Source organism: Tachyglossus aculeatus, unplaced genomic scaffold, assembly GCF_015852505.1.
Source record: "Tachyglossus aculeatus isolate mTacAcu1 unplaced genomic scaffold, mTacAcu1.pri SUPER_30, whole genome shotgun sequence".
Classification (NCBI taxonomy): Eukaryota; Metazoa; Chordata; class Mammalia; order Monotremata; family Tachyglossidae; genus Tachyglossus; species Tachyglossus aculeatus.
Genome location: NW_024044837.1, coordinates 1,601,761 through 1,613,636, shown reverse-complemented (window position 1 = coordinate 1,613,636; position 11,876 = coordinate 1,601,761).

Here is an 11,876-nt window from a genome sequence, read left to right as displayed (position 1 = left end):
TGTCCACTCCTCCAACGGGAAGGGAACGGCCAGAACCTGGACACAGTGCCCATAGTGATATGGAAGGTGCAGTCAGATCCAGCGGGCTTTGCCGTTGTTTATGTTATTGAGGTAAGTTTGCCAGGTGATTGCCTCAGCCAGTGACAGGGTGGTGTTCTCCATCCATGCATCGGCATGATCCAGTCAGGCCAGCCATACCAGCAAGGATACCAGGTAGGTGGGTTCCCATTCTTGCCCCGCAGCAGATTGTCAGATTTCTGTGAGGAAGAAACAAGACCCGGTACACCCACCCACCACCCTCACGCTCTCCTCCATCTTCCTCCACCCCCTCAGGGTTTGAATCCATTCTGAACTGACCACACAGTCAGGAAACCCCTCCCCCTGGCCTCGCCATGTTTCCCTGGAGAGGGTCTGGACTAAGGCCCCCTCAAACAGACCATGGATCTATGACTGAACACCAGCTGCATCCTCACCTGCAGGGGCTTCTCTCATTCCCACAGTGGTGGCTCTTGCCTAAATCTAGTAGTAATGATTTGACTATCTGTTTCAAAGGCGGTCCATATCGGGCTCTCCGGCTATGTCCCCCTGGTGTTTAGGGCCCAAACTGCTCTATGCAAACTATGCTTGGCTTGGCCTACCCGCGTCCCCACCCCCCTTTCCCCTGCTGCCCGGCAGTTTGCCTTTAAGCATATCTTTTCACCTTTCCACCATTCCATTGGACTGAGGGTAGTAGGGGACATGGAGGATCCACCTAATTCCCCTAACCTCTGCCCACTGGGCTACCATCCGATTGGCAAAATGTGAACTGTTGTCTGACTGCACTTCACGCTGCGTGGGCCGGTGTGAAAACCAAGCCACGGATGATATTCTCAGTGGCGGCTGTTGGGCAAGATTACTGCGTGCATAAACCACTGACAATCTCTACGCTGGTAAGGACATGGCACCAACCCCCCTACTCCAGGGAAGGGGTCCTATGAAGTCCACCTGCCATGCTGATCATAGAAGCTTCCCTTTCCCGAGGTCCTACCACACGTGACCTTGGCTGACCCTCTCCTGCCTGCCTTGACATAGTGCTCAGGATAGGACAATGCCATATGCTTCAGTCTGTACTTCACTCTGCTGCCTGGATCATTTGTCTACAGAAATATTTTGGACACATCACCCTTCTCCTCAAAAAACTCCAGTGGTTGCCCATCCACTTCTGTATCTTACAAAAACTCCTCTCCTTTGGTTTTAAAGCACCCCATCACCTTACATGCTCCTACCTCACCTCACTTCTCTCCTACTACAACCCACCCAGCACACTTCACTCCTCTGATGCTAATCTTCTCACTGTGCCTTGATCTCGTGTGTCTTGCCGCCAACCCCTCTCCCACGTCCTGTCTCTAGCCTGGAACACACTCCCTCCACTAACCCAACAGGCAACCACGCTACTCTGCTTCAAAGGCACATCTCCTCCAAGAGGACTTCCCAGACTAAGCCCCACTTTTCCTCATCTCTCAATCCCTTCTGTGTTACCCTAATGTCCTTTTATTCTTCCCTCCTTCCAGCCCCAAAGCAATTATGTACATATCTGTCATTTTATTTATTTGTATGGATGTTTGTCTCCCCCACTCCAGACTGTCAGCTCACTAGGGGCAGGGAACGTCACGGTTTGTTGTTGCATTGTACTTTCCCAAGCACTTAGTACAGTGCGCTGCACACAGCAAATGTCCAATGAATACGACTGAATGAATGAATGAATGAATGAATGAATATGCTTGGCTTCATGTGACTGTCCATCCCATATATCCGCTCTGACCCATTAGGCCCTCCACTCCACCATGCCCACTCCCTTGGTTGATCCAGGCCAAGGGTTTTTGGTCTGGGGTCTGGACCACCTGAATTCAGCCTAGGTTATCCACTTCCACACCCAGATGGTCATTCTGAACTCTCTCTATTGTTAGTCTTCCTGGCAGTCTCTCAAGATCCTCCAGTGTGTCTCACCTCTTGGAATGTCTTCCCCGCCCTCTCAGGGAATTCCCACAGAAGACACAAGGCTGTCTCCCACAGCGAAAATGCTAGACCCAGCCTCGGCAAGGCCACATTCTCCCATCATATGTCCCCAGGAGAGCTTTGGCTTCCTTGGGCATAAACATAGTCACCATGGTGCCCATTCACCAAAGCTTCGGAGCCACTCTATCTACCTCTCCAAGGAGGAGTTCAGATATTTCTCTTGGAGGTCACTGAGTTCCCCTTCTGTCAAGGGGGTAGCTCTCTGTTGCCTTCCCTCTTGGGTACAGTTAGGTTTAGGGTTAGTGTTAAGATTAGGGCTATTGCAATTCCAAGGGCTAGGATTAGGGTTAGGGTTAGTATTGGGGGTAGGGGTCATGTATGGCTGAGGTTAGGGTGAAAGTTAGGTTTAAGGTTTAGGGCAATGCCTAGGGAAATCTTTAGGATTATTGCTAGAGAGAGTGTTAGGGTTAAATCTAGTCCTAGACTAGGGTTATGGTTATAGCTAGGATTAGGGTAAATGATAGGGTAAGGGTTGGACTAGGGCTGGGATTGGGTTTGGGGTTGGATTTAGGGATATGTCTCTGGACAGGGTTAAGTTTATGGCTACTGTTAGGGTTCAGGTTAGCGTTAGTGCTAGGGTTACGTCTAGGATTTGTGTTACCTTTAGTGGTAGGATTAGGGTTAGGGCTAAAGTTAGAGTTAATGTTAGGGCTAGTGTTACAGTCAGGGCTATAGTTGTTGTTAGGGTTACTTCAGGCTAGTGCCATGGTTAGGGTTAGGACTAGGTCAAGGAACAGGGTTAGGATTAAGTTTGGGGATTGCATTAGTCTTAAGTTTAGGGTTATAATGGGGTTTACAATTAGAGTTTGGATTAGTGACAGGATTAGGGTTAGGCCAGGTTTTATGGTCAAGGCTGTGTCAGTGTTATGATTTGGGATACGGCTGGGGTGAGGGCTAGGCCTAGGATAGGGTTAAGGTTTGTGTTAGTGTTACGGTTAGGGTTAGCATTAGGGTTAGGGCTAGGGTTAGAGTTAGAATGTGGGTTAGGATTAGGGTTAATGCTCGAGTTAGGGATAGGGTTATGGTTACAGTTAAGGTTAAATTTAGGCTTAGGTTTGGGGTGAGGTTTAGGTATAGGGTGGGGGTTAGTATTATAGCTAGCTAGATAGCTAGGTATATAGAACTACGGCTAGAGACAGGGTCAGGCTCACATTTAGGGTAGGGTTAGAGTTACCACTAAAGGCAATATTAGATTTAGGGTTAAATTTGGGTTAAGGGTTAGGGTTAGGGTTAGCCTTAGGGTCAGGGCTGGGGCTAGGGCTAGTGTTACGGTTGGGGTTATGGCTAGGCCCAGGTCTATGGTAGACGTTAGGCTCTGGCTTAGGGCTAGGGCTCGGAATAGGGTTAGTGTTAGGGTTTAGAGTTAGGGTTAAGATTATTGTTAAGGTTAGAATTTGGGCTAGGGTTAGGCCTAGGGCCTAGGATAGGACTAGGTATAGGGTTAGGATTCAACTAGCAATTACAGTGAAGTTATGGTTACGGTTTGAATTAGGGTTAGAGCTAGAGTTAGGGTGAGGGGTAGGGGTAGAAGTAGGTTCAGGTATATGGTTAGGGTTAGGGTTATGGTCAGGGCTGTAGGTAGGGTTAAGGTTAGTGGTAGACGTAGAGTTAGGTTCAGTTTACGGTTATGGCTAGTGTTAGAACAAGGGTTAAAGATAGTGTTAGCTTTAAAATTAGGAATAGGGTTAGGATTAACACTAGGGGTACCGTTAGGTTTAGGGTAAGGATGAGGTTTAGGGCTAAATTTAGGGTTAATGGTTAGGGGTAGGGTTAGGGCTAAGGTTAGGGCCTGGGCTATGCCCAGGGCTTATGTTCGGGTTGGATTGAATTAGGGTTCAATTTGGGGGTCACAACTAGGCCCAGGGTTATGGTGAACATGGGGCTTAGGTTTAGGGCTAGGGATAGGAGTAAGGTTAGGTTTAGGGTTTAAGATTAGGGTAATAATTATTGTTATGGTTAGAATTAGCGTTTGGGCTAGAGTTAGGTTGAAGGCTCGAGCTAGGGTTAGGGTTAGAGTTAGGGTTAGGGTTACAGTAACTATTAGGACTATGTTATGGTTAGGGTTTGAGTTAGAATCAGGGTTAGGTTTAGGTTTAGAGTCAAGGTTTGCATTAAGGTTAGATTAGGGTTGCACTTGGGACTAGGGTTAATGTTAGGGTTTGGTTAGTGCTAGGGCTTGGTCTAGGCCTAGGACAAGGCTTAAATTTAAAGTTAAATTTAAGGTTTGTGTTAAGTTTAAAGTTAGGTTTAAGGTTAGTGATAGGGTTCCTGTGCAGGGTAAGGATAGTGTTTGAAGGTGGCAGCCGTGCCCGCCACCTACTGGAGCTGGGACGTTTCTGACAAGAAGCAGCCATTGTTTTACGTTCCCGGCGTTTCTGCAGAAGACAACACCACAACGAGACACCCAGTGAGGAATCACAAAACTGACATCAAGTTGAAGACCACTTCGTTTGTTGCTTCAGCCTCCATAGATACCTTCAAAGGTGCAGGAGACCCAGCACATCAACAGGCTTTTCATGACAGAGGAATAAAGAGTGCATCACTGAAACATTTATGTCCCGAGGACGAGACGTATTACAAACTTAATTAAAGAGCTTGCTAGGGTGACTGAGGAAAAGGAAGTGACAGAACAACGAAAATCTGAACAAGAATCATTTGAGAAGAAGATCAGAAAGCTGGAGGAGCAGAACGAACTGATCATCAAAGAAAGGGAAGATATCCTTTTGGAATGGCTCCTGTTTCTGCATCAGATGGCCCAACGCAATCGCCAGCATCCTAAAATGCAGTCTGTTGTCCAGCTTCAGGACAGTGTTCGTGGCCACCAGTTTTGCTGGGCAGTATGTGTGATACCCCACCTTCATCCCCGCAGGACTTAGGTACAGATACATAATTTATCTTAATGTCTGTCTCCCCCTCCAGACTGTAAGGTCCTTGTGGGCAGGGAACGTATCTAAAACGTATCTACCCACTCTGCTGCATTGTATTCTCCCAGATGCTTTGCCCACGTCTTACCCCTGGCCTGAAATGCCCTCCCTCCACACATCCGTGAAACTAGATCTCTTCCACCCTTCAAAGCTCTACTGAGAGCTCACCTCCTCCAGGAGGCCTTCCCAGACTGAGCCCCATTTTTCCTCTGCTCCTCCTCCACTCCCCACCGTCCCAACCCCCTCCCTCTGCACTTCCCCCTTCACCTCCCCACAGCACTTGTGCATATTTGTACATATTTATTTCTCTATTTTATTAATGATGTGTATATATCTATTATCCTATCTATCTATTTTGATAGTTTTGACACCTGTCTACTTGTTCTGTTTTGTTGTCTGTCTCCCTCGTCTAGACTGTGAGCTCTTATTGGGTAGGGGCTGCCTCTGTTGCCAAATTGTACTTTCTAAGTGCTTTGTACAGTGCTCTGCACTCAATAAATATGATTGAATGCAATAAATACGATTGAATGTTAAGCTTAGGGTCAAGGTTAGGTGTAGGGGAAAGGCCTGGGTTATGGTTAGAATTAAGGCTAGGGCTAGGGCTATTTTTAGGACGAGGTTTAGGGTTAGGATTTGGATTAGGATAGGCCTAGGGTTATATTTTGGACTAGGTTAGAGAAAGCATTTGAGAAGTCAAGGGTGATGATGAGATTTAGGGAATGGATAAGGTTAGGATTAGGGATCTAGTTAGGTTCATAGTTTGGGTTCGTGTTAATATTAGGTTTAGGGTTTGGGTAGGGCTAGGCCTAAGCCTAGGGCAAGGCTTAAGTTTAAAGTTCAATTTAGGGTTTGGGTTAAGTTGAAAGTTAGGTTTAAAGTTAGTGTTAGGGGTTTCTATATGGGGTAAGGATAGTGGTAGGCTTAAGGTTAGGTTTAGGGGAAGGGCTAGGGTTATGGATATTATTAGGGTTAGGACTAGGGTTAATTTTAAGGCTAGGTTTAGGGTTAGGATTTGAATTAGGGTTGGTCTAGGGTTATATTTTGTACTAGGTTTAGAGAAAGCGTTTGAGAAGACAAAGGTTATGATGGGGTTTAGGGAAGGTCTAGGGTTAGGATTAGGGATCATGTTAGGTTCATAGTTTGGGATGGTGTTAATGTTACATTTAGGGTTAGGTTTAGGGTTAAGATTAAGGTTTAGGGTTTTAGTTAGGGTTTTGATTAGGGTTAGCCTTAGGGTTAGGGTTGGAGTTAGGTTAGGGTTAGCACTATTCCTAGGGTTGGGTTTAAAGTGAGATTAAGGGCTAAATTAGGGTTGGGGTTAGAGTAAAGTTTATTGTTTGGTTAGGGTTGGGATTACGTTTAGTACTAGGGTTAGGGTAGGAATAGCGTTAGGGCTATGGTTTAGGATAGGGCTTGGGTTAGGTTTTGGATTCGTTATATGGTTAGGCTTAGGGTTAGATTTAGGATGAGGATGATGGTTAGGATTGGGGGTTAGGTTTAGGGTTTATGATTAGGGTTAGGGTTGGGGTAGTGTCAAGGCTATGCTAGGTCTCTGGTAGGGCTAAAGCATAAGGTTAGATTTTGGATCAGTTTTAGGGCTAGCAGTAGGATTAGATTAGGGTGTAGCGTTTTCATTAAGGTAAGCATTAGGCTTAGGCCTTGGCTTAGGTTTAGAGTTAGAGTTAGGGTTAGGGTTAGTTTAAAGTCAGGGTTAGGCTAAGGATTAGATTTAGTTTTGAGGTTAGGGTTAGGTATAGGGCTAGTGTTTCTGTTAAGGGCTCTTGTAATGGTTAGATATGGGGTCAGGGTTAGCTGTAAGTCTAGGTGTAGGGCTAGGGTTAGGGTTACAGTTATGGTTAGGGGAAAGGTTAGGGTTAGGATTAGAGATGTACTTAAGTTTAGGGTTCGAGTTAGGGTAAGAATTAGGGTTAGTGGTAGGAGCTAGGACTAGGTCTAGGGCTAAAGTTAGGGTTAGAGTTGTGGTTACATTTAGGGTTACGGTTAAGATTTGGGTTACGGTTAAGGTGAGTGTTAGGGCTAGGGCCGCGGCTAGGGCTATTGTTAGGGCTAAGGGTAGGATTAAGTTTAGGGTTAACATTAGCACTAAGACTAAATTTAGGATTAGGGTTAGGGTTGGAGCTAGAGTTGGAATTAGGGTTAGGGTTACTGTTAGATTTACTGCTAGGTCTAGTGCTAAATTTAGAGTGAGGATCAGTTCTTGGTCTCCTTCTAGTCTCCATCTATACTCACTCCCTAGGTGAACTCCCTCCCTCCCATGGCTTCAGCTATCATCACTATGCAGATGGCACCCAAATCTGCATATCTTCCCCTATTCTTTCTCCCTCCCACCAGGCTCATATCTCCTACTGCCTTCAGAATATCTCCACCTTGACGTCCACCCGCCACCTAAAACTCAACATTTCCAAGACTGAGCTCCTTATCTTCCCTCCCAAATCCTTTCCTCTCCCTGACTTTCCTATCACTGTGGACATCACTACCATCCTTCCCATCTCACAAGCCCACAACCTTGGTGTCATCCTTGACTCCACTCCCATTCTCCCCACACATCCAATCCGTCACCAAAACCTGCTGGTCTCACCTTCACAACATCGCCAAGATCTTCCCTTTCCTCTCCATCCAAAGCACTACCTTGTTGGAACAATCTCTCATCCTATCCCGTCTGAATTACTGCATCAGCCTCCCTTCTGATCTCCCATCCTCCTGTCTCACCCCACTTCAGTCTATCCTTCACTCTGTTGCCCGGATTATCTTTCTGCAAAAGCGCTCTGGACATGTCACTCCCTTCCTCAAAAATCTCCTGCGGTTGCCTATCAAGCTTGGCATGAAGCAAAAACTCCTCACTATTGGTTTCAAAGCTCTCCATCACCTTGCCCCCTCCTACCTCACCTCCTTCCTCTCTTTCTACAACCCAGCACAAACACTCTGCTCCTCTGCCACTAACCTCCTCACTGTGCCTCATTCTCACCTTTCCCGCCATCGACCCCTGGACCACGTCCTACCTCCAGTCTGGAATGCCCTCTCTTCTCACATCCGCCAAACTAGCTCTCTTTCCCTTTTCAAAGCCCTACTGAGAGCTCATCTCCTCCAGGAGGCTTTTCCAGACTGAGCACCCCCTTTTTCTCTGCTCCTCCTCCCCTAGCCATCGCCCTTACTCCTTCCCTCTGCTCTACCCCTTCTCCTCCCCACAGCACTTGTGTATATTTGTACATATTTATTACTCTATTTTATTAATGATGTGTATATATCTATAATTCTATTTATACATTTTATGGTACTAACGCCTTTCTACTTGTTCTGTTTTGTTGTCTGTCTCCCCCTTCTCTACTGTGAACCTGTTGTTGGGTTAGGATTGTCTCTATCTGTTTCTAAATTGTACTTTCCATTCGCCTAGTACAGTGCTCTGCACACAGTAAGCGCTCAATAAATACGATTGAATGAATGAATGATGAGGGTGTAGGGGATAGGATTATGGGTAGCTTGTTATGTGATTCAACCGATATGTTATCCCAACCTTAGCTTCACTGATTCTGTTTTATCTCTCTGACTGCTTATTCTCATTCTTATCCTTTCGCTTATTCTTTCGCGGCCTCCTCCTCCCCCTCCCCTACCCTAACTGTAGAAGGGGTCTCTCAAGGTTCAGCTCTAGGGGGCAATGTCTAGTGTTAGAGATGGAGTAGAGTCGGTGTCCTTGGGCAGTCCGGTCAATCATATTTATTGAGCACTTACTGTGTGCCGAGAGCTGAACTAAGCACTTGGGACAATACAATACAATAAAAGACACATTCCCTGCCCAGCCAGAGCCCTGGGCCTCAGTTTCCTCATCTGTCAAATGGGGAGTCAATCCCTGTTCTCCCTCCTATTTGGACTGTGAGCCCCATGTGGGCCAGGGACTAGGTCTAGACCTGTCATCTGGTATCGACCCCAAACTTTGGCACAGTGCTGGGCACACAGTAAGTGCTGAACAGAGACTACAATTATTATTAGTAATGTCATTATTGCTATTATTGAGAATTACCATCCACCAGAAACATCAGCTAGAGCTAGCAGTAGTATTAGGGTTAGTGTTAGTTTTATCGTTAAGGGTATGGTTAAAGCTAGGAAAAGGGTTAGATTAGGGATAGGGTTAAACCTGGGATTTGGGTTAGGGGTTAGTGTTAGCATTAGGGCTAGGGTTAGGGGCTAGGCCTATGGCTTGTTTTGGTATAACTAGTATAATTGGCGTTAGGGTTGGGTTTTGGCTTATGGTAAGGGTTAGTGCTATGGTTAGGATTCACAGTTGGGCTAGGGCTAGGGTTAGGGATAGGGTTAACATTAGGTCTAAGTTTGGGGCCCAGGGGTAAGGATTTAGGTTTGGGCTTCGGGTTACAGTTAGGGCTAGGTATAGTTTTTAAGGATAGGGTTATGATTAGTAGTAGACTTAAGGCTAGGCCCAAGGCTAGGTTAGGGTTAGGGCTAGGGCTAAGGGTAGCTTTAGGAAAAGGTGTAGAGTTAGGGTTAGGGTTAAGGTTTGGCTTATGATGCCGTTTAGTGTTCTAGTTAGGGCCAGCAATCGGATTAGGGCTAGGGTTAAGGAGATGGTTAGCAATTGGCCTAGGTTTGGGCTCAGCGTTAGAGTTAAGAGAGGAGATTACAGCCGGGATAATGGTTAGGGTTAGGTTTATGCTCAGCCTTATTTTTAGTGTTAGGGCTGGGTCCAGGGCACTGGCTCAAGTTAGAACCATTGGGGTAGAGTTAGCATTAAGGTTGGTGTTATAGGGCTGAGCTAGGGTTAGGGTTATGGATAGGATTGAGATTAGTGTTGGCGTAAGTGTGAGGGCTAGGGCTAGCAGGAGTGTTAGGGCTAATGTTAGTTTTATGGTTAAGGTAATGGCTAAGGCTAGGGCAAGGGTTAGGATTAGGGTTCGACCTGGGGTTAGAGTGATGGTTAGGGCTATGCCTTGGGTTTGTTTTAAGATTAGGTGTTGTGAGAGGGTTAAGGTTGGAGTTTGGTTCATGTTAAGGTTTAGTGTTATGGTTAGGATTGGCCAGTCGGTTAGGCTAGGGGCAAGGTTAGGGGTAGCGTTAGGGCTATGTTTTGGCCTTGGTTTAGGGTTTGTTTTAAGGTTAGTGGTAGGATTAGGGCTAGGGAAAGGGTTAGGGTTAAGGCTTGGGATAGATTTAAATTTAGTGGTTTGATTAGTGGTAGACTTAAGGCTAGGCCTTAAACTAGGATTAGAGCTAGGACTGTGGCTTGCTTTAAGATAAGATACAGGGATAGGGTTAGGGTTGAGATGAGGTTTAGGTTTATGGTTTATAGTGAGGTTTAATGTTAGGGTTAGAGTTAGCAGTTGGGCTCGGACTAAGTTTGGGCAGAGGGTTAGCAATAGGTCTAAGCTTGGGGCCTAGGATTAGGGTTATGATTTGGGTTAGAGGTCGGGTTAATATTACGGTTAGATAAACGCTTAGAATTAATGATAGCCTTAGGGCTAGGGCCAGGGCAATGGCTAGCGTTAGAGATAAGGGTGAAGTTAATGTTAAATTTGGGGTTAGGGCTGAGCTAGGATTGGGTTATGGATAGGATTGGGGTTAAGGTTAGGGCTGGCGTTAGGGCTAAGCAGTAGTGTTTGAGCTAGTGTTAGTTTTATGGTTAAGTTTATGGCTAGTGCTGGGGTTAGCGTTAGGAACAGTGTTAGGGTTAGGCCTGGGGCAAGGGTTAAGGTTACTGTTAGGGCTAGGTTTAGGGCTTTTTTAGCATTAGGTGCAGAGACCGGATTAGGGTTGGTGTTTGGATGACAGTAAGGTTTAGAAGCAGCATGGCTCAGTGGAAAGATCCCAGGCACGGGCTTGGGATTCAGAGATCATGGGTTCTAATCCCTGCTCTGCCATTTGTCAACTATGTGACTTTTTGCAAGTCACTTCACTTCTCTGTGCCTCAGTTACCTCATCTGTACAATGGGGATTAAGACTGTGAGCCCCACATGGGACAACCTGATTACCTTGCATCCCTCACTAGTGCTTTGAATGGTGCTTCGCATGTAGTAAGCACTTAACAAATGCCATCATTTTATTTATTTATTCATTTTTAGTTAAGATTAGCAGTTGGGCAAGGGCTCGGGGTAGGGGTAGGGTTAGTGTCAGATCTAGGTTTGGGTCTAGGGTTAGGGTCAAGGTTAGGATTAGGGTTAGTATTAGGTATACAGTTAGCTTTATTGCTAGCATTAGGGCTAGGTTTTGGCCTAGGGATAGAGTTTGGTTGAGGGTTAGGGGTAGTATTAGAGTTAGGGTAAAGGCTGGGGATAGTTTCAAGGGTAGTGTTTTGATTAGGAAGTAGACTTAAAGCTAGGCCTTAGGCTAGGGTAATGGTTAGTTTTAGGGCTAGGCCTAGGGTTAGCTTTATGATAACTTGTAGAAATAAGGTTAGGATTGAGGTTTGGCTTATGGTGAGTTTTAGTGTTATGGTTAGGGTTGGCAATTCGACTAGGGCTAGGTTTAGGGAGAGGGTTAGCGATTGGGTTTTGGTTTAGGGAGAGGGTTAGTGATAGGTCTGGGGTTTGGGCCTAGGGTTAAGGTTAGGTGTTCGGGTTTGGGCTAGGAATAGTTTTAAGCTTAGCTTTATGATTGTAGTAGACTGTAGGCGAGGCCTAAGGCTAGGGTAATGGTTAGGATAGGGTTAGGATTAAGTATGTGGTTGTGTTTAATGTTAGCATTCGGGCTGGGGGCCAGGGCAATGGCTAGCATTAGAGCTAAGGGTAGAGTTTAGTGTTAAGGTTGGGTTTAGGAAGAGATAGGGATTAGGGTTATGGATAAGACTGGGGGTTAGGGTTAGGGCTGGGGTTAGTGTTGGGGTAAGGCTGAGCAGTAAGTGTTAGAGACTACTGTTAGTTTTATGGTTATGTT